The sequence below is a fragment of the Prionailurus viverrinus genome, chromosome D2 (assembly GCF_022837055.1).
Source record: "Prionailurus viverrinus isolate Anna chromosome D2, UM_Priviv_1.0, whole genome shotgun sequence".
Lineage (NCBI taxonomy): Eukaryota > Metazoa > Chordata > Mammalia > Carnivora > Felidae > Prionailurus > Prionailurus viverrinus.
Genome location: NC_062571.1, coordinates 7,232,829 through 7,257,898, shown reverse-complemented (window position 1 = coordinate 7,257,898; position 25,070 = coordinate 7,232,829). Strand labels below are relative to the sequence as shown.

Sequence of the window (25,070 nt, the reverse complement as noted above, 5' to 3'; positions counted from 1 at the left end):
TATTATTAGGGCAGCTGGGTGAACTCTGGTACACGAACTCTATCGTGTCTGCAACTTTTCTGTAAGTCTAAAATTGTTTCAAAATAAAAATGTTAAAGACGAAGTTAATTTAAAAAAAAAAAAAAAGAGAGAGACAGAGAGAGAGTTCCTTCATCCTTCATCACCTCTGCAATCTCTACCCAATGCCTTGTCCCAAAGCTGATGCCTCGTGTTTTCGATTTTCTGTTTTTAGATTTTTGTTTAGATTTTTGTTGTGCCAGCACCCAACTTTCAGACATCAATTTCTGTTATTTATTGTGCATAACACACTGCCCCAAAATGTAGCAGCTTAAAAGAGCATCAACCATTTCCTTGCTCACCATTCTGCCATCTGGACAGAACATGACAGTGACAGCTTGTCTTTCCTTCATGGAGTGTCGGCTGGGGCAGCTTGACTTGGGCTAGAGGACCCAAGATGACTTGCACCACATGGCTGGTGGTTCAGCTGGAGTGCTGCAATGGTGAGGGGCCGGACCGATCTCCCTCCTGAGGGTCTCATCCTCTAGAGGCATCTGTCAGGCCTTTCTCTTCCGCAAGGCGGTCAGCCTTCTTTACATGAGGATCGTCTTCCAAGAAAGCAAAAACTGAAATTGCCAGGCAGACACCAGAACTGTAACAGCATCACCATTAGCCTGTAAGAGACTGTCACCATTACAGGAAGAAGAAGAGACTCTACCTCTGAGTTGTAAGCACGTACAGAAGTGGAGAAATCACTGGTGGTCACCTCCCACCACGACCCCAGCACACTCCCCTAGAAAGGACTCCTCCAAACACACGATCCTCCGTGCTCAATTCTTTCTAGAACCTCTACCTGTTAGGAATCGCTATCAGCTGACTATTTGATCAGCAATGGAGTGCTTTCTGTTTGTTATCGATCTTGCTCCTTAACCCTACAGTGTCTTCCCTTGCTCTCTCATGTAGTTTACATGCATAATTCTCCAGTAGGATTAATATGTGCCGCAAAAATATTCATCAATATTTAGTGATAAAGCAGAAGTGATAATACATATGCAGGTATTTGTGTACATCCATAGAAAATATCTGATGGAATAAACAAGAGAGAAAATAATACGGGTTATCTCTAATGACAGGATGGGGAGGGAGGAGAATTTCTCTTTCCATTTATTTCTGTATGGGTTGATCATTTCTTTACAATGATCATTTAGTGTTTTCATAAGGTAAAAAAGTGATCTCATCCAACAGAATGAAGTCTAACAATACAACAAATGCCTATTGTCAGAAGAATATCAAATAAACCAGGGAGACAGCTCAATTCTGATTTCCATTTTTAAATAAATAAGCACACTAAGAAAGTTCTAGAATTTATGCCTAAATGCCTATTTGGTATCTGCTGCACCACAGAAATACATGAGAATATCTGTCATGAGTGATGTCTAGTGTGGAAGACGTGTTACATCTTACCCCAAATACCCTCTCTCCCTGGATCAACTGCCTCCACTGACTCTTTGTGCTACTTAACAACTTTTCCTGCTCCAAGAAAATATCAGAACCAATCATCTGGTATCACAGTACAACTATTATTTAAGGCAGTGGCAAAGCGCTTTACAATCCCAGAGTATGAGAGCTGGAAGACGCCTCAAAGTCTCTTGGCCCACCAGTCCCATTTTACAAGGGGTTTTGATGCCCAGATGACATAGCTACTCAATGAGGGACGCGGGATGGCAGCCTGGGAAAATTCCTGCTACTCCATCCGTGATTAAGGATGGGAAGAAAACTCCACTTTTATAAACACCTAAAGAAGTTAATTAGAGAGAAATTTGGTTTAGAGATACTTGCAATAGTATTTTGAAGCCTTGGGCAGGGGTGAATGAAGAGAAGGGAAGGCTGCCTAAGGAGGGACGATAAGTAGGGTGGAGGATAGGGGAAGACAGGGATGAGTGAACAATACGATTTCTGAGGCTCACTCGCTTGCCCTTAAGTGGGGCAATTAATTAGATCAGGAGATGAGGGCTTTAAAGATCAAACATGAAAACGTGAGTTGTTCCATGTTGCTAATTTGCTTCTCCTCCTCAGTGCTAAGATCACTGGGAGAGTACCTCCCAAGAGACGATGTAAAAGAGGCAGCCGTTACATATGGACTGAAAAAAAGGAAGGGGACCGTGCTCTAGAAAGGAAGGGAACGCCAAGCGGCGGGAATAGAGCAAACAGCGCCACCTGCTGAAGGGCCGGAGTCGGTGTAAATGGCGCACCGCGCAGTCGTGGGCGGGGTGGGGGGGGGTGAGGGGGTAGGGGGGGTGTTTTCCGCAGGGCCCAGAACCAGATGATGGATCTATTTGCCGTCTGAACAGGTCATTGTAGAGAGAAAGTTTAATTCTGGATCTCACCAGGCCACTTTGCGCCAGAGAAAGGTCAGCTGGTTCCTGGCAGGAAAGTAAGAGAGTACTGCGTCTCTGCTTGCCTCTCTTCCACGAATATTTATGCCTGTTAGTTCTGAACTTTCCCCCAAGACCGAAACCTCAAAATAATAAAATATACTCTGCTGAGACCAGATAAAAGGGACATGAGAAGAAGGAGCAATACGAAGACGTTTATTCAAGTAACACGTTCACGTGGTTAGGAATTCCCAGTGGCCCACTAAATACCCTTCCCCAGATAAGTGCCTTTTTTTCTTTTACACTTCCCATTTTTTCCTCTTAAAAAAAAATTTTTTTTTAAGTGATCTCTGCACCCAATACTGTAATCCACAACCAAGAGATCAAGAGTGGCACCCCTTCCTCTTGTACAAACACACGTACATGGAGAAGGCTGGGAAAGGTGCTGATCCTTTGTGGACAGCCTGTTTTCCCACACTACGATGCACTGAATGTCTGTGTCCTCCCCAAAACCTTGGGTTGAAACTAACCCAAGGTCATGGTATTAGCAGGTAGGCCTTTGGGAGGTGACTGGGTCCGAAGGAGGGGAGCCCTCACCAATGGGATCAGTGCCCTTAGGAAAGAGGCCTGCCAGAGCGCCCTCCCCTTCCGCCACCCAGGTGAGGTTCCCGGTGGAAGACAGCCCCCCATGAATCAGGAAGCACGCCCACACCAGACTGAACCTGACCCTGCAGGCAGCCTCATCGTGGACGTTCAGCTTCCCAATCTGTGAGAAGTAAACTTCCACTGCTGAGAAGCCACCCAGGACGCGGTATTCAGTTACCGCAGCCCAAATGGACCGAGTCACCCTCTTCCTCCCATCCTTCCCCCCTCCTTGCCCTGCCCTCTTCCTTGCCATTCTCCTCCCTCCTATTCCCATTTTCCTTGTACATTTCAAGGTACCTGTACATTTCAACGTTCCCCTGATTAATACACTGGCACGGCCAGGAGACAGGTGGGAAGGTGACGTCTGCCGTGCTGCCAGGGCCCACGGCTCCAAGGGCCGTAACTCCCACCGCACATGATACTACTGCCTCATGCCTTTGGATTTTCAGCCACAGGAATACAGACAGTACCCTTAATTTCGCTTTTTCCACCTAACCTAGCAGCCCAATGGCAGGGGGCACGAATTTCCCTGGTTCCACTTCGTGACAAAATATAGCAGTTCTAGATCCAATGCTTCACAGCCTTCTTGTTAACATGTTTTAGGATTAAGAAGTTCGAAAGGTACTCTCATTGTGATTTAGATTTTTCTATCTTGTAGCAACTTCAGAAAGAATACCATAGAAACACCTGATGTTGTCAGACCTATCCTAGAAGGGAAATTTTATCTTTTCTAAAAACAACAGATAAACAGTTTTCTTTGGTAGATTTTTGCTAATTAATTGTACTTAAATATGTTGCATTTTTTAGAAGATGTACAGGTTTTACATTTCAGGAAACTCTAGAGGAAAAGGGAGTGCATAAGAAAAAGGTCTAAGAAGAAAACAAACACAACAGATCCTTATTTACTTAGCTCTGAGACTGAAGTCTTATGTGAAAGTTCTTTCCTGGATGTAGTACCTTTGCCCTGGCTGTCTCCCAGAGTGAGGTCCCGGGCCCCTGGCTGCTAGAGCTCATGGGACCACCCCCTTCCTAGGCCACCTGTTGAAGTAAGTAGAAGAGAGGCCTTAATTAAGATGTACCTTATGACTAATGCGTTCTTGTGGACTTGCTGTTAAACATTTTATTCTTTTATTATTAGGTCTTTATAAAGATTCTTAAATAACTTGTAACTGCAAAATAAGACTGGCAGCATTTCAAATCCTGTTTATTTTACAATGTGGAGGCATTTGTCCTATTAACTGGGCAGCCTTTCCTTATGATTTGAATCTGGCACATCAAATCTTCTGTTTTTAAAGTAGAATTCTCCTGCCTGAGGATGGCCATCATTCTATTTTCAAAATGTACTGTCCCTTTTAATAATATCCAGAAATTCACCAACCAGAAAATTTTGCCCTAAGAATAGGCTATGTTACCTTGGTGGCTTACTTGACTTGGGTTTGCTGTGAGATGTTAGGTCAAGCCATCCTGACCTCCAGTTCTCCCAAAATGCACAACATATTTTTAATAACCTTCTCCACTAGACATCTGTTTATTTTGCAATGAACAATTAAAGGCATTTCTGCTTCAGGGCACAGAGCGCAAACCAAGTACAGTGCTGTTTTTGTCCCACCTCAGTTGATGTAGATTAAGGACGCCCTTTAAAAGAAAGAAAGTTATGAATAAAAATAGGGTGTCACAAAGCAAATCATAGAAACGGATGAAGAGTCTCATCGAACTCTGGTGCGTACCACTCGTCGGCCACCAGCTGTTTGAATCCAACGACCATGGGATTTTCCTAAAGTTAGAAAACTCCTTTGACTCACATATGGGGACCTTCAGAGGGGACTTCTCCTGAATCCTGGGGAGGCAGAGCCACGTCCTCAGCGACGTGGGTTTGATGAACCGGCCACACAGCTTAAGAGATAGCAATTCCGGTGCTGGGTATCAACCTCAGAGTAGGAGCTTCAAACTAGAGAACGGAGGCCCGCAGCCAGTTTTCAGCGGGTAATTCCAGACCTTTATCTTCCATGTACGCTCCGCCTACAGCTGAACTACCTGAGAACCAGTGTAGTTAGGTGGCCCCGTGGTTCCTAGTCCCTACCTCCCCTTCACAGAGGCCCTTTCTCCACTTTAAAACAGAAAGGGATACCTGTCTCCTTGTGAGTGCTAAATGATATATTGCCCCAAAGGCAAAAACCTGAAAGGAGCTAGAGATAACCTGAAACAATGATATTAATGTTGAGAAGCTGAATGAGTTTACCGACTAACAAACACAAACACTTTTGAATGTTAGCCTAACATTACCTGTTTCCTAGTGAACTGACAGAAGACCCGTGCAAAGTGTTCACTCATAAATCGTTAAAAATAAGACCACTAAGCGATGTGTGGCATATAATTTGGAAAGCTTTCAAATAAATGAGCAACGTCACCTACACAATTTATTCCAATGGCCATCTACTTATTTATGTGAACACTATTCCTCAGTGTTTACAATATGAAAAGCAAAACCTGGGGATAAACTGATGCTGACCCTGTCTCCTTCTAGAAATAAGTAAAATTCATTCATGATCTACAAATGAATTTCTTAGTGGGGGATGGGCCAGATGGGTGAGTGGCATTAAGGAGGGCGCTTGTGATGAGCAGTGGGTGTCATATGTAAGTGATGAATCACTGGGCTCTACTCCTGAAACCAATATTGCACAATATTCTACTCCGGAAACCAATATAACTAACTAGAAGTTAAATAAACAGTTGAAACTAACTAACTAAATACATAAATAAACAAATGTAAATAAGAGCATTGCACAAATAGGCATATTTAGAATCTTCTCAGGAGATGAAATGGTAAACTTTGGCCTCAGAAAAATAAATACATCAATTAATTAATTAGTTAGTTGGTTAATTAATTATCAGAAGAAGGAAAAAATCAATTTTTAAAGCTCTGTTAACTTATGTTTAATAATTATTAACCTTTAAAAGCACTTTATTGGGGGGGGGGACAAGACATAAGAGACTCTTTTTTTTTAAATTTTTTTTTTTCAACGTTTATTTTTGGGACAGAGAGAGACAGAGCATGAACGGGGGAGGGGCAGAGAGAGAGGGAGACACAGAATCGGAAACAGGCTCCAGGCTCTGAGCCATCAGCCCAGAGCCTGACGCGGGGCTCGAACTCCCGGACCGCGAGATTGTGACCTGGCTGAAGTCGGACGCCTAACCGACTGCGCCACCCAGGCGCCCCGAAGAGACTCTTAAATATGGAGAACAAACAGAGGGTTACTGGAGGGGGTGTGGGAGGGGGGATGGGCTAAATGGGTAAGAGGCATTAAGGAATCTCCTCCTGAAATCATCGTTGCACTCTATGCTAACTAATTTGGATGTAAACTTAAAAAAATAAAATAAAATAAAAGCACTTCATTGGTCAATTATGAACTAAAAATAATGATGATTCAGAAAAAACCTTAACCATTAGGAGTATTATGGTCAAGGAAAGTTAATGTAATTTAATTTAAAATTTATATATACATTGTGTTGTAGGGAAATATGGTAAGTGACCAATAAAAAAACACTCACATATAATGTGTAATACATTCAGATAAAAACCTGTAGATTTTTAGCAGTAGAAAGAAAATTCAAGCGCAGAAAGAAAAAGAAGTGATGTAAAATTTCCCACTGTAAGAGACCTTGTTCATACTGTTAACATTTGATGGATAATAGTGAGTATCAAATCACTCAACTGGAGTATTTACACTCAATTGGATACACTGAAGAATTCTACTTTTCAATGCTAATGTTTACATTACAAGGAAATTAATTCCTTCGCAACTACTGAAAGTTATGTCGTCTCCTTCTGTTTAGAAAAATCTATTTAAATATATGAATAGTTTCAAAATTAAATCCGATTTTCCAACTGACCACGATAGAAAGTTAGTGACGACAAAAAACAGGAATAAGAGCAATAATGATATTATCTACCACCAGTTTTTATTACTAACATTTGTTGACAACATTCAGAAATGTCTAATGTTGAAGTCCCGGTAAAAAGTTCAATTCCAATTCTAAATGTATAAGGAGGCAAAGTTTTTCCAGGTTGCGGGGTAAGCTAGCAAGTAAGTTTAAAGACCCCCATCCGACAGGAACGTTCGTATATGTCATACAAACACATACATAGGGATGTGCGCGCAAGTATCTGAAAGAGCAAAAAGTCAGAACCTAAACGTCCATCAATATGTTCAAGTAAAATGTGACACATTTTCATGCAACAGAGTGTTACATACCAGGTTAGAAGGACTAGATTAATTTATCAACATGGGAATATCTCAAAATTTACCAGACTGTAGTTAAATGTCATCCTCAGACTTACAGTGGGTTCATCTTTCTCTCATTTCCTATCCTTCTCACAACAGAGAAACCAGTCCAGGAGGCAGGAGATCCACAGGCTGTGTGACATCATCCAAACCTTGACCCTGGAGCAGAGAACTTTGAATGGGTGTGTAACATGATCATATCGCAGTTACCGTCCTGAAGGCTCCACAGTTGTCTGAGGCATTTTAATGACCACCCCCTGCAGGGAGTGGGGGAGGGGTGTGAAAAGGGCCAAAGAACCAATCAGAAGGAAAAGAATTTCCCCATCGTCTTTCTGAAATCTCTACTTGCCTGGAAAGAAGTAAGCTATTTAGGGTGGATACAGGAAATAATGATCTTGCATATATCAAACGCTGAGAAAAGCAGAAAGTGACTCTTAGCAAGAAATTAATTTCTGTGATAATTAAATCACAGTTCACGAGTTTGCTTCTGTAAGAATGCAAAATCCATAATGCCCACCAATGACAATTAAGTTCCTTGCCTATTTGCGTGAATGTCGTTCCTCTTTCTGCTTAGAAAAATCTACTTAATGCAACTACGTGGATGGAACTGGAGGGTAATATGCTAAGCGAAATTAGTCAGTCAGAGAAAGACAAAAATCATATGACTTCACTGCTATGAGGACTTCAAGAGACAAAACAGATGAACATGAGGGAAGGGAAACAGAAATAATATAAAAACAGGGAGGGGGATGAAACAGAAGAGACTCGTAAATATGGACAACAAACTGAGGGTTACTGGAGGGGTTGTGGGAGGGGGAATGGGCTAAATGGGTAAGGGGCACTAAGGAATCTACTCCTGAAATCATTGCTGCACGATATGCTAATTTGGATGTAAATTTTAAAAAATAAAAAATAAAATTTAAAATAAAATAAAAACTGATAAAAAAAAAGAAAAATCTCCTTAAATATTTGAATATTTTCAAAATTAAATCCTGTTTTCCAACTGACCACAATATAAAATTAATGACAACAAAAAATGGAGATAAGAGCAATAATGATATTATCTACCACCACTTATCATTATTAACATTTGTTGGTAACATTTAGCAATCTATAAGGTCATTAAAGGACATCTATATGGTCTGATGAAGACCTCCGGCATCTTCACACTTTTTCTCTTAGGTCTCTGCATATGTGTTTTTATAGGGACAGCCTGGGGTGAGTACTATAATACAAATAATAATGAGTATTTACTGATTACATACTACTGTTAAGTGATCTACACAAATATATCTCCTGTATTTCTTACCAGTTGACCCTACCTATCCTGCTTCTTTACCACAAGTACTGAAGTCACCCCTCTCTTATAACAGCCGAGGCCTTATTACCATTTCTACAGTCTTCCACCTTCAGGAATTTTCTCGCTAAGGTCCCCAGTATTCTGCAAGTCCTCTCCCAGCAGATCCTCCTATCATTTTACCAGACATGCCCACACAGGTCCAAACCTCCAGAGTGAAGCAGCCTTCATACAGGTACCCCTACCAAAGCAGAGAGAGGGGAGGAAACAATGTTATTGGATTGACTATATACATTAACCCTGATAATGTATATTGAAAGGAAGATGTAGGGCTGTGGTCCTGGACATAAAATTAAACTGGATTGCCACTGCTGGTAAATATTTCCAGCATTTTGCTGTGCTTAATTATTTCCTATCATTCCATAATTCTCTTCGGATCACAGACTGAAGAATTTCTTGAGTCGGATACTCTGGGTGTCAGTTTACAGCAAACACTCAACCTGAGTCACCTTTTGCTTCCCTATACCCCATTCATCGCTGCCTTACCCTAAAAAGGGAGGTACTCAACTATGTATACTCAGACCATAAATTCCTTGCAAGGCTATTACTTGGCAAGTTACTCAATCTCTCTGTATGCCAGTGTCATCCACCGTATAGTGGGGACAATAATAGTACTGATTCATACGGCTGTTATAAGGATTAAGGGAAGAGAAATATATCTCTCCGAACAAGTCTGACACGTGGTAAACACTAAATGAGCATTCACTGTTAGCTGTTGTTATTACCGAGTGAGGAGCTACAGCCTGTTCTTCTGTATTTTCCTTCTGCCATCTCAGACACCTTGCACGCTGTCCGCCATCTGGAAGCTTCCAGTAAATGCCGAATGAATGTCGAACAATTATCAACAAGTGCAAGATGGGAGATGATGCGGGAATAAGGATTCCCCCAGTCCTTCAGGATGTCCCAATAAATAGTACGTTTAAAAGGATTTTAGGTCTTTTATTCATAGATCTTCTGTCATACCAATGTTTCAGCTAACAGTTTAAAAAAGCAGCATTGGCCACTGAGTCACTCTAGAGTCTGGACTTGGTAATCAAATGGTCCAATCACACTGACCTGTCACATGCTTCTCTTAAGTCACATGTCCAACATTGTGACATAGCAAGAATGCTCACAAACTCCTTTTTCCACCCATTCAAAGTTCTCTGTGGCAGCAAGACTCAGGAGATGCCACCTCCCCCACGGACTAGATGGCTTCCTGGATAACGTCTCCTACAAACTAGAAGGATGCTAATCGCAGCCCAACTGGGCAAGCAACAAACCCCCCACGGGCTTCCCGAGAACCTGCCAGATGCACAGCCCTCAGAAGGTACAGTAACATTCAGAGTCAAAACCTCATCCACACTCTCTAGTTTAAATCCTGACAACTCCTAACCACGTCGCGGTCGTCACTTCAGTGATGCTACTCCCACTCTGCACTGAACTTTCTTGAAGGCTAGAAAACAAACAAAACAAAAACCCATCTTGTGTAAACCTCTGTACTTCTCACAATGCCCTGCACAGTTTTTTACATACCAGACAGACACTCGGTTAAGTATTTATAAAGTCAACGACTGAAAGGCTACGCACTTTTACAAATATACACATAACCATACGAATATAACTTATCGGCTGGGTATAACATAACCCTTAGGTAATAATATTCATACATCACATTACGTTATCATGTCATGTTACACAAACCTTTTCTGTCAATACTTTGGTGTGGGATATTATCTGGAAAGACCTTAATCACCATTTCTATCTTTTGTTTCCCAAAGGGAACATCAACAGAGGAAGTGCCAGTCTTAGTGAATATCCTGTGCCCTGAGGGTGGGGAGGTGGGGGGTAGGCCCACGAGACCGTTTTAATTACAAACCAAACACAGTAATATACCTTTTCTCAGCTGCGGCACAAATAACCAGAATTCCCGGAACGTGGACACCTAATTCTATCCAAGAGGCTAACTTTTCTCTTTCAAACAAGCTCTGGTGGAATTATTTTTCTCTAATGCTGCTCTTTTGATGTTGTCTACGATGGAAGTGGCCAAGTCACAACTGGGGTTTAGTTGCGCAAATCCTACGTATTAACTCTGGAATAATGTAACGCTTTGACAAAACTCTAGTGTGGGAGGGGGAAACAACAGTGTTCTTATCCCTAGAATAAGTCATGGGCTTTTATTTTCAAGGGAGCCCCAGGCGAGTCAAGCCAGGCCTTCTGGCCAGCGGGGCCAGAGTCAAAGCTGGGCGCTGGCCCTGACCCGCAGGACAGTATGGACAGGTGGAGAAGGAGCGGGGGCGGGGCAAGCCCCCAGAGGAAGAGACGCACGCTGGATGAGGCTTTACCCTCAACGATCAGCAGCTCTTCAAAGCCAGCTCTACCGACTGGCACAAGTTCACAGAGGTGGAAGACTTCGGCAAAGGGAAAAGGAAAAGGGAACACCTGAGATGGCTTCTGTTAAGTGAGCAGAGAAGGGTCCCGCGGTTCCTTTCTGCTCCCCACTCAAGTACGGTTTATCCGGCACCTACTCTCGTGTCCTGTGTTTTACCGTGCTGTGTGGGGGAGAAGCGGGGACTGTGGCCTTCTAACCACATGCTCTTTGAAATAAGCTTCTCCAAGGCATGAAATAAATAATAAAAAGAATTGGTCCATGCAGGACGTAGGTCACTTAGCCTTGAAATTATTTACAGTGAAATCTGAAGCAAACTTAGTCAAGGGGACTAGGACCCAAACAATCAAGCAGTAAATTAATTCAAAACACTGACATACCAGAAAATATATTTGAGGTATTATAACTAAACAATAAAAAGCACTAAAGCTACCAGTCTAGTTTTGGGGAATCGTTTCCTCTTTCTGGAAATTCAGCTAAATATAAATTGTTAGCAAACCTTGTGGAAAACATGTTCGGTGGAACTATGCAGAACTCCATGGAAAGGCTATGAGCTGGGGAGAGTGACACAATCAAGGTGGAGCGCCATGAATTTTTTTCATGAGTATTTTGGCAAATGTCTTCAATTAGCTTGGATGGCCACAACAAAGTACCTTAGGCCGGATGGCTTACACAACAGAAATTTATTTTCTTATAGCTCTGAAGGCTGTGAAATCCAGTATCAAGGTGGTGGCCAATTGAATTCCTGGAGAGGGTGCCCTTCCTGGCCCGGAGATGGCCACCTTCTCTCTGTGACCTCACAGGGCACGGAGGGTGGGAGGGAGAGAGAGCATGACAACAAGTACACGCTGGTGGCCCTTTCTATAAGGACACTAATCCCATCAGAAGGGCTCAATCTCCATGGCCTCATCTAACCCCAATTACCTCCGAAAGGCCCTCTCTCCAACTACCATCATATTGGGGGTTAGGGCTTCAACATATGTATTCTAGAGAGACATGAACATTCAGTCCATGAGAGCAAATGAAATATATTATTCCAGCTCTAGGTAAAATGAAGTAAGTGCATCCTACCCTTTCTCACTGAATGCTGCTATAAAACCTGATGGAACACATGGAACAGCCATTTGAGGAGCCCATAAATAGAAGCAGGTGCACTGGGAAAGAAGACCAGAATTCAAAGCACCACTGAATCAGCAGTGAGTGTTTTCTGTTTCGTTTTTCCCCTGCTAGAATCCCCTGGTCTAGATGTAAAGCAGCCTAAAACTCAGAATGGGCACCAGGGCCCTGAAGAAGCCCTTCAGCTCTGTTCTGGCTCAAGGACCAGGAAAGCATTTCCTAATGCTCAGAGAGTCTCAGGGAAGTCTGCCATCTTTTGTTCTTTCCTCTGTTCTCTAGTGCCCCGGCCCCAGGAAATCCTGCCACCCCAGCAGTAGCAATGCCTCCAATGGCAGTGGGGGCCCGCAGGCACCAACACCTCTGAGGGAGGGAAACCTTCTTCTACAGAGAAGCTGTGGTCCCAGGAGGAGGTACAAATCATAGTCGGTGCTTCTTCCCTGTCCCTCCATTGCTTGGCCCCAGACACGGGCCTATCCCAGGAAGTAGCCTGTGCAACAGCAAAGCTAAAGCACTAGCTTTCTGGATATAGGACTCAAAGAGGAAGTCCAGGGAGCCGGCAAGTACCAGAGATTATGGAGAAGGAGAAACTCAGGAAAGTCAGCAGGTAAAGCTGATTAGAGACTCTTAGGCTCCCCCTCAGGCTACACAAGGACAGAACAGACCTAGACAGCACAGCGAAGACTCTGAGACTGAACTGACGGACAGACCACCACACGTGTCCCAGATTGTGGCACACACAGAAGACAGATCCAAATAGCACTGCAAATGCTTTGAAAACAGAATTGACATGGAAACTACAAAATAGTGGTTAGAATTTGTAGCCTGAACCCAACCACCTCTATTGCCTGCTAGAACAAAAATATTAATATCCTGCACAGGATTTAAACAAAACCTAGAGACATGATATTCTAATGTTTTTTTCAATTTTTTTTAATGTTTATTTATTTTTGAGAGAGAGAGAGAGAGAGAGAGGGAGAGAGACAGAGTGTGAGCAGGTAGGGACAGGGGGAGAAGGAGACACAGAATCCAAAGTAGGCTCCAGGCTCCCAGCTGTCAGCACAGAGCCCAACACAGGGATCGAAGCCATGAACTGTGAGATCATGACCTGAGCCAAAGTCAGATGCTTAACCAACTGAGCCATCCAGGCACCCCCAAGAGTCTTATAATATTCTTGGCGCGCCTGGGTGGTTCAGTCAGTTAAGTGTCTGGCTTCAGCTCAGGTCATGATCTTGCAGTTCATGGGTTTAAGCCCCATGTCAGGCCCTGTGCTGACAGCTCAGCGCCTGGATCCTGCTTCAGATTCTGTGTCTCCCTCTCTCTGTCCATTCCCTGCTCATGCTCTGTCTCTCTCTCTCAAAAAAAAAAATTAAAAGAAAAATTTTTAAATAAAAAAAAAATCTTCTAAATGACTGCAATACAATTCAAAATTATTCAGCATACACAGAACCAGGAAAATCTCAACTCACATGTGAAAAGACAGTAACAGGGGACAATGCAGACATAATATAGATGTTGGGATTAGATAACCAAGGCTGTAAAGCAGTTATTATAAAAGTGTACCAAGGAGTAAGGGGAGGGGCACTAGGTGGTTCAGTTGGTGGAGTCTCTGACTCTTTATTTCAGCTCGGGTCATGATCTCACAGTTTGTGAGACCGAGCCCCATATTGGGCTCTGCACAGATAGCACACAACCTACTTGGGATTCTCTTACCCTCTCTCTCTGCTCCTCCCTCCCCCCCCCAAAAAATAAATAAATAAACATTTTTTAAAAAGGAGAGGAAATACCCTTGAATACAAACACTGAAGATATAAACAACAAAATTGAATTTTATAACTGAAAAATACAATAACCAAAATAAACTCTGTAGATGGACTCAATCACAGAACAGAGATGACACAGGAAAGCATCAGAGAATTTGAAGATAACTCAACAGAAATTATTCAATTTGAACGATGAAGAGAAAAATAATGGGAAAAAAATGAACAGTGCATCAGGGACCAATGTAACAAAACTGAAAGATCTAATATTCACGTTACTGGAGATCTAGAAGAAGAATAGAAAGAATACAATGCAGTTAAGACATATTGGAAAAGATAGTTAAAAATTTTCTGAATTTTGTAAAAAACAGAAACACACAGAGTCAAGAAGCTCAGTGAACTCTAAACATGATAAACCCAAAGAAATGCATGCCCAAACATAGTACAATCAAACTGCTGATAATTGAAGACAAACAAAAAGAATCATAGAAGCAGGCAGAAAAAAAAAAGAGGCATTATTTGCAAGGCAACAACTCAATGATTGTACGTTTCTCATCAGAAACTATGGAGGGTAGCATAAAATGGAACAGCTTAAAGTGCTGGAAAAATAAAAACCAACCCTTCAACCCAGAGTTCAAAATCCAGGAAAAATATTCTTCATAAATGAAGTTGAAACATTCTCAGGCAAGGAAAACAAAGAGAATTCATTGCCACCAGACCTGTTCTAAAGAATGGCTAACGGAAGTTCTTAGAAGGGAAATTATACCATGAGGAAACCTGGAACATTGGGAATAGACGAGGAACAACAGAAATCGTAAATATCTAGGTAAATATAATAGGCTGTTCTTCTCTTGAGTTCCTTAATACAGTTCATGTTTGAAAGCAAAAGTGTCTTATTGAACTTTCAACCTATGTAAATGCAATACATAAGACAATTGTAAAATAGAGCGTAAAGTGAAATAATGATAAGACTCCACATTCCACTTGAAATGAATGGTAACATATATTGATTCCACATAGATTGTGGAAAATCAAACATTTATATTTTAATCCCAAGAGCAACCATTAGGGCTTTTTTTTTTTTTTTACAAAGATATATAGTGAAAAACACAATAGATAAAACAGAATACTAACAAAAATTCTATGTCCCAAAATAAGGCAGGAAAGAGAAAACAGAGAAATGAGGGGGGAAATTCAAAAAAGGAAACCAACAAAAAACAAATATATCAAAGAGCCAAATATATCAAGAATTACATTAACTGGAAATGGTCTTAAATATGGCAATTAAAACACACAAAGTGGCAGAATGGATACAAAGAACATCTGAATTCAAATAAAATAAAAGGTTAAAAATAAAAGGATGGGGGCGCCTGGGTGGCTCAGTCGGTTAAGCGTCCGACTTCAGCTCAGGTCACGATCTCACGGTCTGTGAGTTCGAGCCCCGAGTCAGGCTCCGGGCTGATGGCTCGGAGCCTGGAGCCTGCTTCCGATTCTGTGTCTCCCTCTCTCTCTGCCCCTCCCCCGTTCATGCTCTGTCTCTCTCTGTCTCAAAAATAAATAAAACATTAAAAAAAAATTTTAAAAATAAATAAATAAATAAAAGGATGGAAGAATATATGCTATATGAGCACGAATCAAAACAAAGTGGAGCAGCTATATTAACATCAAAGTAGACTAAAGAGCAAAAATAAACAAAAATTATCAAAAGTTGGAGCATTACCAAATGCATGAATCAAAAACTAAAAGAACCGAAAGGAGAAACAGACACAACTACAATTACATTTGGAGATTTCAACGCTCCTCTCTCAGCAATGGACAGAACTAGTAAACAAAGTTGGCAAGGATACAGAAGAACTGAACAACACCACCAACCCAACTAGATTCAACAGATATTTACAGATTACTCCACCCAACAATAGTATATCATTTCAAATGTATGTGGAATGTTCGCCAAGACTGACAATATCCTGGATCATAACACCAGCCCAAAAAATATGTGAGAGAATTGTAATCATACCAATTATGCTCTCCAATCATAATGGATTTAAATTAGGATTAAATAACAGGAAAAATGAAAAGATAATCTAACATGTATAAACGACACCCTTGTAAATAACTTATAGTCAAAGAGAAGTCAAAAGAGAAAGGTAAAAATATTTTGAACTGAATAAAAATGAAAACACAACATGTCAGAATTTGTAGGATTCAGCTAAAGCAGTGCAAGAGGGAAATTTACAGCATTAAATGCTTAGATTTAAAAAAGAAGGAAGGTGTCAAATTACTGATCTTTTTTTTTAAATTTTTTTTTTTAACATTTACTTATTTTTGAGACAGAGAGAGATAGAGCATGAATGGGGGAGGGGCAGAGAGAGAGGGAGACACAGAATCAGAAACAGGCTCCAGGCTCTGAGCCATCAGCCCAGAGCCCGACGCGGGGCTAGAACTCACGGACCACGAGATTGTGACCCGGGCTGAAGTCGGACGCTTAACCGACTGAGCCACCCAGGCGCCCCTCAAATTACTGATCTTAAAAACACAAACAAACAAACAAAAACAAAAGCAAAAAAAGAGCAAAATAAACCTAAGGCGAGCAGAAGGAAGGAAATAAAAAAGCTAGGGGCAGAAATAAGTGAAATTGAAAAAAAAATTAAGAGAGAAAAGTAATGAAAAACTGATCCCTTAAGATAAGTGAAATTTATAAATCTGAACAAAGAACAAATACAAATGATCAGTATCAGGAATCAAAAAGAGGATATCACTACAGAACCTGATATAACAAGGGAATGCAAAAAGCAACTCTAAACACCTAAATATGACCTAGGTAGAATTAACAAGTTCTTGAGAGCAAACTACTAAAATTCATCACAGAGAAAATAGACAACCTAAAGAATCCTGTAACTATAAATTTTTTAATAACCTTCCGAAATAATTTTCCAGACCTAGACAGTTACACTGTAGAATTCTACTAAACATATAAAGATGAACTACCACTTTAACACAAACTATTCCAAAAACAGAAGAGGAGGGAATGCTTCCCAAGTCATGTTTATAAAACTGTCATTACCCAGATATGAAAGCCAAACAAAGGTGATAAAAAAAAAAACCAAACAACAAACAAAACAAAAAGAAACAAAAACTATAGGTTAATATCTCTTATAAACGTTGATATAAAAAATCAGGGAAAACCTTAGCAAATTGAACACCTAAGTATTTTTTTAATTATACACTACCACAACCAAGCAGCGCTTATCCTGAAAAGTCAAGGCTGCTTCAGTATTTTAAAAAAATCAATCAATGTAATCTACTTTATTAGTAGACTAAAGAAGAAAAGCTACATAATCATGTCAGCTGATAAAGAAATAGCACTTGAAAAAATTCAATATCCATTCAAGATAAAAAAAAAAGTCAGCTAACTAAGAAAGAAGGGGGCTCCCTCAAACCTCATTAAAGTTCATGTACAAAAAGCTAACAACTGGGGCGCCTGGGTGGCGCAGTCGGTTAAGCGTCCGACTTCAGCCAGGTCACGATCTCGCGGTCCGTGAGTTCGAGCCCCGCGTCGGGCTCTGGGCTGATGTCTCAGAGCCTGGAGCCTGTTTCCGATTCTGTGTCTCCCTCTCTCTCTGCCCCTCCCCCGTTCATGCTCTGTCTCTCTCTGTCCCAAAATAAATAAACGTTGAAAAAAAATTAAAAAAAAAAAAAAAAGCTAACAACTAATATCATACTTAGCGATGAAAAACTGACCGCTTTCCCCTTCAGATCAGGAACAAGACAAAGGTGTCCCCTCTCACCATCGCTATTTAATGCTCTACTAGAACTCCTAGCCAGTATAATAAGGCCAGTATAATAAGGCCAGAATAAGAGATAAAAGGCATAAACATTGAAAAGGGAGAAACGAAAATGTCCCTGTTTGCAGATGACATAATTGAAACCAAAAGAAGTGACCAAAGAAACCTCCCCCTTGAACTGAGTAAAGTTAAGGTCACAGGACATAAGGTAAAACACAAAAATAATCTTATCTGCATACCAGCGGATGAACAACCAAAATTGGTTTTTTTTTTTAAATCATTAGTATGGCTCTTAAATTATTTAAATACTTAAGAATAAATTTACAAAACATAAACAGGATCTGTAGGCTAAAAACTACAAAACACTAATAAAAGAAATTTTTAAAAAAGACCTAAATAAACAGGAAGACATATCATGTTCAGGGACGAAAAAACTCAGCTCCCTAAGCCCATGTACAGATTTAACTCAATTCTATTAAATATCCCAGGAGGATTTTAGTAGATACAGGCAAGCTGATTCTAAAATTAACAAGGAAATTCAAAGGAACTAGGAAAGGCAAAATAAGTTTGAAAAAGAAGAATAATGTTGGAGAAATCACACTACCTGATTTTTTAAGTTATGCCATAAAGCTAGATTACCCAAGACAGGGTGGTGACAGTGGAGGGGCAGCCACATAGATCAGGGGGACAGAACAGACAACCCAGAAAGAGATCCTCACAAATATGGCCAAGTGATTTTTGACAAAGGTCCAAAGGATAGTCTTTCCAACAAAAGGTGTTAGACATTCATACACTTAAAAATGAACCTCAACCCCAAATTCACACTTTATACAATAATGAACTCAAAATGTATCACAGATTTAAATGTAAAATATAAAGCTTTCCGAAGAAATCTTTAGAGAAAGTCTTTATGACCTAGGTATGGCAAAGACTTCTTACACGTGATACCAAACACATGATCCATAAATGAAAAAAACTGATAACCTGGACTCGATCCAAATTTAAAACCTTACAAAAGACACTAGCAAGAACATAAAAAGATAAGACCAGAAGAAAACATTTGCAAATCACATACTGACAAAGGCCTTGGATCCAGAATACGTAAAGAATCCTCCGAGCTCAACAGTAAGAACACAACCAACCCAATTGTAAAATAAACCAAAGACCTGAACAGGTATTTTGCCAAAGTAGATTAATGCATGGCAAATAAGCTCATGAAGAGATGTTAATATCATTAGCCATTAGAGGAAATGCCTATTAAAACCACAATTCGATACCTATTAGAATACTTAAAAAAATACCGATACTGTCAAGTTCTGGTGAGAATGCAGAAGAAACGGAATGCTCGCACATTCTCAAGGAAATGTAAAAGAGTACAGCCATTGTGGAAAAGAGTTGGGCAGCTCCTCATAAAGCTAAAAATACTTTTATCATGTGACCCAGCAATTCCACTCCTCGGTATCTATTCTAAGGGAACAAAAACTTCTGCTCACACAAACACCTACACACAAATGTTTATAAAAGCTCCGGTCATAATTACCAAAAACTAGAAACAACTTAAGTGTCCTTCAATGACTGAATGAACAAACTGTACGACCACGGAATGCTACTCAGCGATAAAAACAAATGAATTACCGACGTATGCAACATCTTGGGTGTATCTCAAAGGAATGCCGAATAAAAGAAGCCAGTCTCAGAAGGTTACACACTGCGTGACTTAATTGACGTCTCATTCTCACAAAGACAAAACTCCAGGGATGGAGAACAGATCTGTGGGTGCCAGGGGTTGAGGAAGTAATTAAAAACAGTCACACAAAGTAGTTTTGTAAGATAATGGAATTGTTACGTGTCTTGATTGCGGTGGTGGTTATATGAATCTATTGTATCAAAATTCTAAGACCTATACACACATGCACATACGCACAATTTTACCATATGCTAATTTAAAATAACACTCAAATATGATACAATGCTGTTACAATATTTGAAAACAATTTTTATCAGAATAAGACCAAGATTCAGAGGCAGCCATTAATTTCTTCTAATTTCTTCTTAGTTCTTCTTATGTTGTGGAAATATAAAATAGAACATTATTGGAACCCTAGTCTTGGGGTGCCTGGGTGGCTCCGTTGGTTGAGCGGCTGACTCTTGATTTTGACTCAGGTCATGATCCCGGGTTCGTGGGATCGAGCCCCATGTCGGGCTCTGTGCTAGGCATGGAGCCTGCCTAAGATTCTGTCTTTCTCCCTCTTCCCCTCTCCCCCGTTTGCTTGTGCTCTCTCTCCAAAATGTGTATATATATATATATATATATATATATATATATATATGTATACACACATATATATATATATATATATATGTATATGTATATATAAGCAAGCCAGCCTAGTCTTGCTTAGAATGGAGTTAGATATTGCTTCCAATCAACATTTTGGACTCTCATAAATGTTCATAGTAATTCAAAAGATATTCTCTAATAATGTTTTTATAAAGCTTGGAGGTTGTGAGTCCAGCAGCACTAATTCACTATACTTTGTTTTTTGCTTTTAAGAAGTTCTAATAATCTAAGTAACAGATTTTTTTTTTTTTAACTTCAACAAATTTGGGGAAGGGCATCAGTATGAACACGGGCTCTGGAACCAGACAGACTGGTTCAAATCCTAATTCTGCCATCTACTAGCTATTTGACCTCGGAAAGTTAGTGTTACTCTGTTACTTTACCTCTCGGTGCCTTGGTTTCCTTGTCTGTAGATAATAATAGTACTTACTACATAGGGTAAATATGAGTGAGAATTGAGTGAGTTAATATATGCAAAGCACTTAGAATAGTGCCTGGCACATATTAAATACTATATTGAGTGTCGGTTAAAGAAAATGCCCGTTTGTCAGTTACATTACCTTATACGTATGCCACAGAACAGCAGAATTGATGAAATATTCAAATATACTAGCATGACTCAAGTGAAATTTTACCAATTTATTAATTAATATAATAAAGATTTCATTGTAAGTTTCTGCGCTTGAGTCTCTCCCTCAAAACCGTGACAAACTTTGGCTCGGCTTTTGTGAGGATGATGAACGGGCTTCGTTAACAGCAAATTCAGTAGGTATCTGACTGGTGGCTGCCAGAACAAGGGAGCTAGTCTGACTCTGAGTTGTGCTGATTCGTCTGTAGTGTCCTCACCAGTCATACCACTCTGAAGGCATATTTGTTCCATTCTCGGTGGCGCATTCAATCGGGTGACAGACATAGCCTATGCAGCCCCGCCGGCAAGAATGGGAACAGCAGATCGAAGTTCTAGGGGGGAAGGAATTCGGCTCTGTAAAAGGGCGAACACAGAAGAGCTCTTCAAACATGACCTGGGCTTCCCAACAGTTGGGAATCACATCACTGGGAATGTTCCAGTAAGTTTTATGACCAGGTGGTGGCACAATTTTGATAACAACCACCACAGTCATTTGCTAAATGCCTACTGTGTCTGTCCTAGGTCCTTTACATACAGTATCTTCAATCCTCCCCAAACTTATATGTAGTCACTATTCACAAGTTATAGGCGAGAAACTAAGGCTCAGAGAGATTAAATTTCCTAAAACACATAGCTACGATGTGGCAAGGCTATGATCTGACTCAGGTCCCCTCAATTCCATAGCAGACATCCTTTCTACAATTCTACACTGCCTTGAGTTGAAGAGTCAATGACATTTAATATTCCTTTCAATTCTGAGAGAATGTGATTCCGGGAAATTCTATCCTTCTAAATCTGTATCTAGATCTTCCCTAACCGTTTCTATGACACTGGAACAGCAGGTGTCTTTATCAAGGGGAAAAATGCACGTCTTATCTTTCTTAATGTTGGTTTCTTACTTGAGTAAAGAGATGGGTTACAAGCTTAACCCATCACTCAGCATGTCAATAGTCAATGAAATTAACAATAAACTGTACTATGTAGAACAGGTGTGGCATTTCTTACTCCTGAATTTACTTCCTAGAGAATGAGATTTTAAAATCTTCTTTAAAAAAAAAAAAGAGGAAATATTTTTTCTGTCAATAAAAGTTCCAAATGAACAAATAAGTGGCGATAAATCTGTGTCCTCACCCCTCCACTCTTCCTCTTTAGCTCTCTATTAAAACATGATAAATCTGTCACAGTCATCTCTCACCAACTGGAGGTAGTAAAAGATACATTCCTGAAAAGTGTCCTGTTAGCTAAAACCTTCATTGGCAAGTTCCGGGTTTCACAGAAAATAGGGAACTTACAAGAGAATCCAACAATAATATTGATAATAAATTAAAAAAAAAAAAACTCTTTTCCCTCTGTTGTTCATGAGCTCATATCCTGAAGGCCATGATCTGCTGTGGGAGATGGGGTTTATTTTATATTAACCACACTTCCCTTTTTAAAAAGTTCTTGGGGCGCCTGGGTGGCTCAGTCAGTGAAGCGTCCGACTTCGGCTCAGGTCATATCTCAAGGTTCATGACTTTGAACCCGGTGTCGGGCTCTGTGCTGACAGCTCAGAGCCGGAGCCTGCTTCTGATTCTGTGTCTCCCTCTGTCTCTGCCCCTCGTCGGCTTGCACTCTGTTTTTCTCTCTCAAATATAAAGATTAAAAGAAAAAAAAATGTTTAAGTTCTTGTTGTAGCCCTTAATGTATTGATATTTAATGCTTTCTTGCATTTGCTTTCTGTGTAGTATCATTGTTGCCAGCCTCGACAACTTTCTTAGTAGCCAGCTGGTCTCTCCACAAAAGGAGGGCATGGTGTTTCTAGACCCGGCTTCCTACTGTTGTTCTCTACTGTCATCTAGGGACAGGGTGGAGAACAGGAGACCTCCTCCATCTTCACCCTGTGACCTTCAGATAGGGTAGGAGTGGGGATGAGGGGAGGGATCACTGCAGCTAAGTTCTTTGGCATAGAGCAACGAGACCCTTCCGGACATCCCAAGATTTCAGACCTTAAAATTCGAGCACACAAACGTGAAACCACACTGTGGAAAACTTAGGACTGGCAAAATGGTGGGTGGCTCACCAAGTATTATTACACGAATCTTGGAAATCTTCAGTACTTAATATTTTAACTATACCCCCAGAGCTAGAATTCAAATTTAGCATTCAGTTATGGGGTCCAAAGGGGGAAACAAATTCAAACAGAAGTCCCTCCACACTCAGGTCAGAAAGAATCATGGAGTCGTGGAATTAGGAAGCTGGTCCCACTTCCAGAGGAGGGAACCCAGAAAGCCTACCTAACACGGGACAGGCCACAGAACCAGCCCTTTCATTTAGTATTCTCAGAGTTTCTCACACACCATACCCAATAATCCGTGTCTTGCATGCTTGAAACTATCCTGACAGAGGCGGTATTTGTACCTGACACCTCAGTACTGATTGGGTACAGAGACGGAATTTGGGAATGATCATGAAAACGGAGCCTCATAGACCCCACATTCCTAAAGAATGAGGAAGAATGTCCCCTGGAGAGGTTTTTAGTTGCCTTCTGCTTTTGCCTACATGTGTGAGTTCGAGTGCTGGAAATGTTTGATTCACTCAGCTGAAGAAATATCATTATTTACTCTTCTCCCTCTCCCCACAAAAAAATAGTCATTGTATTTCATGACTTTAGACACCATTCACTTAACTGTTCCTCGTTTACATCCAAGAGTTCCAAGGGAGGAGTGGGGGGAGGCTCCTTAAATACTAGCCTATGAGGACAACATGATAATAGACAATATAAAGCCAGTTTATCTAGCACAAGTAGAACTGAATGATGGATGGATCAGAATGTGGAAGGTGGAATACTGTCCAGCCTGAGAATCAAGATTATCTAGACAGAATTCTAATGTTGCTTTCAGCTGGTTAAGAATCATTAGTATCTTGGGGCGGCTGGGTGGCTCAGTCGGTTAAGCGACTAACTCCAGTACCCAGCAAGATCTCACAGTTCGTGAGTTTCAGCCCCGCATAGGGCTCCCTGTCAGCACACAGCCTGCTTTGGATCCTCTGTCTCCCTCTCTGTGCCCCTCCTCCGTGCTCTCTCTCTCTCTTCTCTCAAAAATAAACATTTTCAAAAAATTTAAAAAAAGAATCATTAGCATCTTGGGGCACCCGGATGGCTCAGTCTGTTGAGCATCCAATTCTTAATTTTGGTTCAGGCCATGATCCCAGGGTTGTGGGAGTGAGCCACAAATTGGGCTCTGCACTGAGCATGGAGCCTGCTTAAGCTTCTCTCTCTCTCTCTCTCTCTCTCTCTCTCTCTCTCTCAAATAAAAAACAAACAACTAAACAAATAAATACAAAGAATCATTAGCATCTCAACACCATAGGGGGAAAAAAACCACTGCTGGGGAGTCAACCTCTTTGTCTCCTTTCCTTAATGACCCCTTTTGTGATCCCCTGTTTACCTGAGAACACAGAAGACACAAAGAAATGGGTGTGGGCCATGCCTCTGGCACTGGGCCTCATTCAGCATTGACAGCTCCATAATGAGTCTGGAGTTCAAACTTAATAAGAAGCAGACTGGAAAGGAGAAAGCTGTGTGAAACTCTATCAGGTATAGTGTTTTGAAGCTGAATGGGACTTGATTTGTTTCCTGTACTTCTGTAACTCAAGTTACAGGCTTTTCTTTCTTCCTTTTTTTACTTACACCTTTGTTTTGTTTCTCCAGTTCCAGAAACATTGACACTAAAGAGACGAGAAAGCGATTTTAATGTTAGCTTGCCAGTCCTCTATTGCTGGGCCTTTCTAAGGTGAAAGAAGAAGGTCTAGTATATATCTCAGTCTTAAACATCTAAAATCAGCAAGGTGTGACCTTGGCTTTGCCTTTGAAAGCCATGTACTCAAGCTCTAAACAGGACATCGCGTTTCTTTTGCTCAGCAAAACTCCTTCAATTTTAGGAGCATTGGCCTGAGTTGTACATAGTAAATGGTTTTTTTTAACTGTGTTGTGCTCAAGTGAATTAAATTCTATACGAAGAATAGCAGCTCTGATGTTATGATAGTCCCCAAGTGTAATAAGAAAGTGGAGTTTGCAAAGGAAAGATCAGACATGCAAAGTATCGACGTCCAAAATCTCCGGCTGTAGTTTGCAAAGGAAAGATCAGACATGCAAAGTATCGACGTCTAAAATCTCCAGTCTGGTTCAGCATCTCACTTTCACCCACTGAACTAAGTTCTTTTTCTTATGTAAAACCCACTCAGCAATCTAAGGCAGAAAGTTTTCCCTAAACAAATAAGAAATGGGGATGAAATATGGGATAAACCTTGAGCTTAAAAAAAAAAATCAATAGCTCTGTGAGGACTTGCATTTTTATAAGACGTTTTAGTCTTTAGAACTCCATGGAAGCAAGAGGTATAAGCTCAATAAATGGCTGTTATTAGACAGATGGGAACAACAG

At 40.7% G+C, this 25,070-nt stretch overlaps 1 protein-coding gene and 1 long non-coding RNA gene across 2 annotated transcripts in view; one reads left to right on the top strand and one right to left on the bottom strand.

The window, feature by feature from the left end:
- Nucleotides 1–6,847: 6,847 nt before the first annotated feature.
- LOC125147839 (uncharacterized) lies at nt 6,848–13,083 on the bottom strand. The gene is made up of 3 exons (XR_007145315.1): nt 9,383–13,083; nt 8,689–8,838; nt 6,848–7,557 (listed from the first exon to the last, which is right to left on the bottom strand). It is a non-coding gene; the product is annotated as an uncharacterized LOC125147839 (long non-coding RNA).
- Nucleotides 9,914–25,070, top strand: part of ATAD1 (ATPase family AAA domain containing 1) — a 79,165-nt gene continuing 64,008 nt past the window's right edge. Inside the window, exon 1 of the mRNA XM_047825160.1 lies at nt 9,914–9,966. The gene's annotated coding sequence lies outside the window, so the exon portion shown is untranslated. The remainder of the gene's footprint in view (nt 9,967–25,070) is intronic.